Below are 6,682 nucleotides of genomic sequence, written 5' to 3'. Positions count from 1 at the left end.
TCTATGTGTGTCTCTGCACGTGAGATGGGTTTCCTGAATACAGCACACTGATGGGTCCTGACTCCTTATCCAGTTTGCCAGTCTGTGTCTTTTGATTGGAGCATTTAGCCCATTTACATTTAACGTTAATATTGTTATGTGTGAATCTGATCCTGTCATTATGAGGTTAGTTGGTTATTTTGCTCGTTAGTTGCGATAGTTTCTTCCTAGCCTCGATGGTCTTTACAATTTGGCATGTTTTTGCAGTGGCTGGTACCGGTTGTTCCTTTCCATGTTTAGTGCTTCCTTCAGGAGCTCTTTTAGGGCAGGCCTGGTGGTGACAAAATCACTCAGCGTTTGCTTGTCTGTAAAGTATTTTATTTCTCCTTCACTTATGAAGCTTAGTTTGGCGGGATAGGAAATTCTGGGTTGAAAATTCTTTTCTTTAAGAATGTTGAATATCGGCCCCCACTCTCTTCTGGCTTGTAGAGTTTCTGCCGAGAGATCAGCTGTTAGTCTGATGGGCTTCCCTTTGTGGGTAACCCGACCTTTCTCTCTGGCTGCCCTTAACATTTTTTCCTTCATTTCAACTTTGGTGAATCTGACAATTATGTGTCTTGGAGTTGCTCTTCTCGAGGAGTATCTTTGTGGCGTTCTCTGTATTTCCTGAATCTGAATGCTGGCCTGCCTTGCTAGATTGGGGAAGTTCTCCTGGGTAATATCTTGCAGAGTGTTTTCCAACTTGGTTCCATTCTCCCCATCATTTTCAGGTACACCAATCAGACGTAGGTTTGGTCTTTTCACATAGTCCCAAATTTCTTAGAGACTTTGTTCATTTCTTTTTATTCTTTTTTCTCTAAACTTCCCTTCTCTCTTCATTTCATTCATTTCATCTTCCATCAGCGATACCCTTTCTTCCAGTTGATCGCATCTGCTACTGAGGCTTCTGCAATCTTCGCGTAATTCTCGAAACTTGGCTTTCAGCTCCATCAGCTCCTTTAAGCCCTTCGCTCCATTGGTTATTCTAGTTATCCATTCTTCTAATTTTTTTTCAAAGTTTTTAACTTCTTTGCTATTGTTTTGAATTTCCTCTCGTAGCTGAGAGTAGTTTGATTGTCTGAAGCCTTCTTCTCTCAACTCGTCAAAGTCATCCTCCATCCAGCTTTGTTCCGTTGCTGGTGAGGAACTGCGTTCCTTTGGAGGAGGAGAGGTGCTCTGTTTTTTAGAGTTTCCAGTTTTTTTGCTCTGTTTTTTCCCCATCTTTGTGGTTTTATCTACTTTTTGTCTTTGATGATGGTGATGTACAGATGGGTTTTTGGTGTGGATGTCCTTTCTGTTTGTTAGTTTTCCTTCTACCAGACAGGACCCTCAGCTGCAGGTCTGTTGGAGTTTACTAGAGGTCCACTCCAGACCCTGTTTGGCTGGGTGTCAGCAGCGGTGGCTGCAGAACAGCGGATTTTCGTGAGACCACAAATTCAGCTGTCTGATAGTTCCTCTGAAAATTTTGTCTCAGAGGAGTACCCGGTTGAATGAGGTGTCAGTCTGTCCCTACTGGGGGGGTGCCTCCCAGTTAGGCTGCTCAGGGGTGAGGGACCCACTTTAGGAGGCAGTCTGTCCGTTCTCAGATCTCCAGCTGCGTGCTGGGAGATCCACTACTCTCTTCAAAGCTGTCAGTCAGACACGGACATTTAAGTCTGTGGAGGTTCTTGCTGAGTTTTTGTTTGTCTGTGCCCTGCCCCCAGAGGTGGAGCCTACAGAGGCAGGCAGGCCTCCTTGAGCTATGGTGGGCTCCACCCAGTTCGAGCTTCCTGGCTGCTTTGTGTACCTAAGCAAGCCTGGGCAATGGCGGGCGCCCCTCCCCCAGCCTCACTGCCACCTTGCAGCTTGATCTCAGACTGCTGTGCTAGCAATCAGCGAGACTCCGTGGGCATAGGACCCTCTGAGCCAGGTGCGGGACACAATCTCCTAGTGTGCCGTTTTCCAGGCCCGTTGGAAAAGCGCAGTATTAGGATGGGACTGACCCGATATTCCAGGTGCTGTCTGTTTCCCCTTTCTTTGACTAGGAAAGGGAACTCCCTGACCCCTTGCGCTTCCCGAGTGAGGCAATGCCTCGCCCTGCTTCGGCTCGCGCACAGTGCGCTTCACTGACTGTCCTGCACCCACTGTTAGGCACTCCCTAGTGAGATGAAACTGGTACCTCAAGCAGAAATGCAGAAATCACCCGTCTTCTGTGTCGCTGGGGCTGGGAGCTGGAGACCGGAGCTGTTCCTATTCGGCCATCTTGGCTCCACCGCCCTGCTAATTTTTTTATATTTTTAGTAGAGACAGGGTTTCACTATGTTGGCCAGGATGGTCTCGAACTCCTGACGTCGTGATCCGCCCACCTCGGCCTCCCAAAGTGCTAGGATTACAGGCTTGAGCCACTGTGCCCGGCCAAGATTCATTTATAAGCTGCAAGCTGCTTATCCAAATCAGTGGGTCTCAACCCTGGCATCACTTTTTTGTTTTTTTTTTTGTTTTTTTTGTTTTGGAGACAGAGTCTCACTCTGTTGCCGAGGCTGGAGTGCAGTGGTGTGATCTCGGCTCACTGCAAATTCCACCTCCTAGGTTCAAGCGATTCTCCTGTCTCAGCCTCCCAAGTAGCTGGGTTTACAGGTGCATGCCACCACGCCTGGCTAATTTTTGTATTTTTTGTACAGGCAGGATTTCACCATGTTGGCCAGGCTGGTCTCGAAGTCCCAACCTCAAGTGATCCATCTGTCTCGGCCTCCCAAAGTGCTGGGATGACAGGCATGAGCCACTGCACTGGGCCCCTGGCATCACTTTGGTATGTGCATAAAAATAGAAGTAAATTAGAAATCTCTCGGGCCGGGCGCGTTGGCTCACGCCTGTAATCCCAGCCCTTTGGGAGGCCGAGATGGGCAGATCATGAGGTCAGGAGATCGAGGCCATCCTGGCTAACACAGCGAAACCTTGTCTCTACTAAAAATACAAAAAATTAGCTGGGCATGGTGGCGGGCGCCTGTAGTCCCAGCTACTCAGGAGGCTGAGGCAGGAGAATGGCGTGAACCCAGGAGGTGGAGCTTGCAGTGAGCCGAGATCGTGCCACTGCACTCCAGCCTGGGGGACAGAGCGAGACTCCATCTCAAAAAAAAAAGAAAAAAAGAGATCTCTCTCAGGATGGGGCATTAGTATTTTTACAGTGCTTTCTAGGCCATTCTAATGTGTAGCCCATACTGAGAACCACTGCTTTTGATTATCCAGAAAATGCTTATACTGATTATTCTTTGCAGTAGAATCACACAGAAACACCATATTCAATCATTCTTATAGAGATTGTGAGGTCCTGAGAGCCTCTGGCAGGAAGCCCCAGGGGTTTGAGAAATTGGTTTGGAGCTTGATTCCCAGGTCTAGTTGTGTGGCCTTGGGCAACTTAACTTCTCTTAGGTTTAGTTTCTCATTGTAAAAAGAAACTTATAATTGTACCAATCTCATACAGTGGTTGTGAGAATTAGATGAGATAATAATGTATACAAAGTGCTAAACTGAAAGCCTGGTTCCTGATTAGTGCTTAATAAATGTTAACTCTTATCACTAGTTTTTTTCTTTTTTCTTTTCTTTTTTTGAGACGTAATCTTGCCCTGTCGCCCAGGCTGGAATGCAGTGGCGTGATCGCAGCTCACTGCAACCTCCACCTCCTGGGTTCACGTGAGCCGAGATTGCGCCACTGCACTCCAGCCTGAGCAACAAAAGCGAAACTCCGTCTCAAAACAAACAAACAAACAAACAAACATGGCACCAGTCAAGGAAATAGAATTCTAGGAGCAGACACGGTCACCTGCAGACTCAGAGGAAGGCCATGGCTGTCACAGTCAGGGAGGAAGTTGCTTCACTCCTAGCAGGAGAAGGTGGCTCGTTTCCCAGGGCCTGGCAGTTCCATCAGTTGCTGGTGAGCAACCACTTGCTTCAATGAACCATGATAAGCATCATCCATTCTAGGCCCTGCTGGGTCCCCAGTGGAAAGGAGACTCACAGGAAGGGGTAGAACGGGTCGAAGGCATTAATAAATCATTAGGTTTCTTCTGAATTGTTTCTTCAGCATTTCTGTAAAAAAGACTCTACTTTCTTTCCCTAGAAAGACTACTGTGTGGAATCTAAGCGGTTGATGATCTTGGACTCTGGTTTTCCATGTTTATCATTGTTTGTTGTTTCTTTTCAGATAATTTCCCCGTAACATGTTTTCTTACTTGCCTGGTGACTTCAAACTTTATAGATTTGCTTTATAGTTCAGTTTTTAAAGAGGTGTCTTTGTAATTGAGTTGAGCTAGTAGTGGGTTAATGCTGTGGTGTTTCAGCTTCTTTTTTTTTTTTTTTTGAGATGGAGTCTCACACTGTTGCCCAGGCTGGAGTGCAGTGGTGCAATCTCTGCTAACTGCAACCTCCGCCTCGTGGGTTCAAGTGATTCTCCTGCCTCAGCCTCCTGAGTAGCTGGGATTACAGGGGCCAGCCACCACGCCTGGCTGATTTTTTGTATTTTTAGTAGAGACAGGGTTTCACTATATTGGCCATGCTGGTCTCGAACTCCTGACCTCGTGATCTGCCCGCCTCGGCCTCCCAAAGTGTTGGGATTACAGGCGTGAGCCACTGCTCCCAGCTGGCGTTTCAGCTTCTAAATTTTACAGTTGGCTGGGCACGGGCTCACGCCTGTAATCCCAGCTCTTTGGGAGGCCGAGGTGGGAGGATCACTTGAGGCCAGGAGTTGGAGACCAGCCTGGGCAACGTAGCGAGACCTCATCTCTACAAAAAATTAAAAAAAAAAAAAGAAAAGCTGGGCGTAGTGGTGCGTTCCTGTGGTCTAGCTACTTGGGATGCTGAGGTAGGAGGATTGCTTGAGCCCAGAAGGTCGAGGCTGCAGTAAGTTGTGATTGCACCACTGCGCTCCAGCCTGGGCAATGGAGTGAGAACCTGTCTCAAGAAAAAAACAACAACAACAAAAAACAAATAAAAACAAATAAAAATTAAAATAAATAAATTTTACACTTAAGGGACTTCTTTAAAGTGGACACAAAACTTCATAAAAGCCTTCATCTTCACAACACTGGGCCTTTAAGGCTAAGTTCTAAGAAAGATGAGGAAACAAAGAGTTATATTGTAACTTGGTGGTTAATTTAATTTATTCATATATTTAACCACAGTCAGCATGTAGTTGTTTTCCTCTAAGAGGCTCACTTTCCAAAACACAATTTGCAAAATATCTTACTTCTCCACAAGGCTCTTTGTGTTTAGTTACCCTTTCATTTTTGCCAGTTTATCTTATGTAGTTACTTGCCTACCTAATAGGCCCCTGGTTGATAATTGACTCTGTAAGCCCGTTTTCATGGCATGCTCTCTGAGCCACCAATAAATCCCAAAGCCTTCCTGTATTAAATGTAATACAGGGCTGCATTTTTGTATATGGCTGCCTTCTAATCTAGGAAGCCGTAACAGATACTGATATAAAGGCTTGCAGGACAACATTACCTTTGACTGAGGAGCTCAGTATTGATTTCCTGGAGAACTCAGAGAGATATAGAGCATTGTTTTCTGGTATCTGACTTCTTTTGGAAAACATTTATCTTGGACATTAGTCTACAGTGGTCCTTATCAACTACCGTTTTCGTTATTGTGGAAATTAGTCGGTTTAGGAATTTGGGCCAATTTAATGAATAATGAAAGGAGTTCACATATCTAGGGGGAAATGGTCTTTTTCTTTTTCATTTCAGTCCTTAAGAAAGCATTTGTTTACTTCTTTACCCCCGGCAGTTTTAAGGGCTATTGTTTCTCTGCTCTAAAAATCCATTGTATTAACACAGGACTACAAATTCACCCTCCAAATGAGATGTTAATTTATCTGATTTATACTTGTGTCCAACTGGAGCTTTTCTGTTTGCAAATTTCCTGTAAAAAAATGTGTACTTTTTCAGTACACATGAGACCCTAATTTCAGTGATCCAATTTACCTTCAAAATTATCTTGGTCAGGTGCCATGGCTCACACCTGTAATCCCAACACTTTGGGAGGCCAAGGCAGGAGGATCTGAGACCAGCCTGGGCAACTTAGCGAGACCCTGTCTCTACTAAAAATAAAAAAAATTACCCGGGCATGATGGCATGCAGCTGTAGTCCCAGTTACTTTTGGGAGGCTGAGGTGGGAAAATTGCTTGAACCCGGGAAGATAAGGCTGCAGTGAGCTGTGATCACACCACTGCACTGCAGCCTGGGCGAAAGAGTAAGACCTTGGCTCTATTAAAAAAAAAAAAAGTTGCCGGGCACGGTGGCTCACGCCTGTAATCCCAGCACTTTGGGAGGCCGAGTTAGGTGGATCACGAGGTCAGGATATCGAGACCCATCCTGGCTAACACAGTGAAACCCTGTCTCTTCTAAAAATACAAAAAATTAGCTGGGCGTGGTGGTGGGCGCCTGTAGTCCCAGCTACTCAGGAGGCTGAGGCAGGAGAATGGTGTGAACCCGGGAGGCGGAGCTTATGGTGAGCCGAGATCGTGCCACTGCACTCCAGCCTGGGCGACAGAGCAAGACTCCGTCTCAAAAAAAATAAAAAAATAAAAAAATAAAAAAGTATTGACCGGGCACGGTGGCTCATGCCTGTAATCCCAGCACTTTGGGAGGCCGAGGCAGGTGGATCACGAGGTCAGGAGATCAAGACC

This window comes from Hylobates moloch, unplaced genomic scaffold (genome assembly GCF_009828535.3).
Source record: "Hylobates moloch isolate HMO894 unplaced genomic scaffold, HMol_V3 SCAFFOLD_7, whole genome shotgun sequence".
Classification (NCBI taxonomy): domain Eukaryota; kingdom Metazoa; phylum Chordata; class Mammalia; order Primates; family Hylobatidae; genus Hylobates; species Hylobates moloch.
Note: the sequence above shows the minus strand (reverse complement) of the source record.